The sequence below is a fragment of the Protomyctophum bolini genome (genome assembly GCF_963924005.1).
Source record: "Protomyctophum bolini genome assembly, chromosome: 12".
Classification (NCBI taxonomy): Eukaryota; Metazoa; Chordata; class Actinopteri; order Myctophiformes; family Myctophidae; genus Protomyctophum; species Protomyctophum bolini.
Window position 1 is genome coordinate 43,973,926 of NC_137873.1, and position 1,111 is coordinate 43,975,036.

Here is a 1,111-nt window from a genome sequence, read left to right on the forward strand (position 1 = left end):
CCCGAGCGGGAATCGAACCCAGGACCTTCTAGCTGTGAGGCGACAGCACTACCAACTGTGCCACGTGCCCCTCGCGAAAGGGCCTTTCTGTGTGGAGTTTGCATGTTCTCCCCGTGTCCCCTAGGGTAGGTACCCTCACAAAAACATGCAGTAATCCTGGTCACTAAACTGCCTCCCCCTGGCCAGCCGGGGCGCCTGATGGAGGGGAAAGGAACTGGTTGGAATAACGTGTTCCTTCCACGCGCTACGTCCAACCAGGGAAACTCCCCCCTGTCAGGTGTAAAGGAGCAACTTGGACACTCAGGCATGAAGGAAGCATGAGTTCAAGTCCGTTGCTCTCCCCAGGTTGGCGGAGGGTGTGTAGAGCCCAGGATCACAGTAGATGATTGGCACAGGGGTGAAAAATGGGTTACAAAATCGTGGGATAAAAAATATATTTATAAAAAAAAGACAGCTCAGATACAGAGGTGTTTTGACTCGCGTCTGGAATGCATTTCATGGTGAATTCCCGCCAACACTTGTATTAAATACTGCTGTGTGTGTCTCTTCAGGTAAACCGGTGATGATCATCACAGAGTACATGGAGAACGGATCGCTGGATGCCTTCCTGAGAGTAAGTGAGAGACTCCATGTCAGCTACAGATACAGGCTGACATCTATGTTTAACCTTGTCTCCGTCGTGGCCATGCTGCATGTGGTTGGTGGATTCACGTACATTGATTGATTGATTGAAATATGTATTAACAGTTTTAACAGAATTACAGTACATTTCAAGCACAAACTCAATACAAAGACTGTTAACTGTGAGTGGACGACTCAATTAAGCATTACATTTGTTTACAACAGGGTCCACCATGTTCAAATCATCAAAACATTTAGAGACATACAAATAGACACTTCTATGTAGTTCAAAAAAACAGAACAGGAATTCATCATATAGGAAGCAAAAAGGGAAAAGATACATATACAGTGAGGGGAAAGGGGGGATTCAGATTTTACGGGGGCCAGTTTCAAAGCAGCCGTCCGTAGGTGCCCTTTGAGAGCGGTTTTGAAGGAGTCAAGGGATTCACATGTCTTAATGACTGTTGGTAGGGCGTTCCACATTTTGGTG

At 46.5% G+C, this 1,111-nt stretch overlaps 1 pseudogene across 1 annotated transcript in view; it reads left to right on the forward strand.

Moving 5' to 3' along the window:
- The window catches only part of LOC308326309 (ephrin type-A receptor 4-A-like), a 51,936-nt pseudogene that overhangs the window by 50,376 nt on the left and 449 nt on the right, over positions 1-1,111 (forward strand). The window contains exon 15 of the transcript XR_013966225.1: positions 552-613. The product of XR_013966225.1 is annotated as an ephrin type-A receptor 4-A-like (transcript). The remainder of the gene's footprint in view (positions 1-551; positions 614-1,111) is intronic.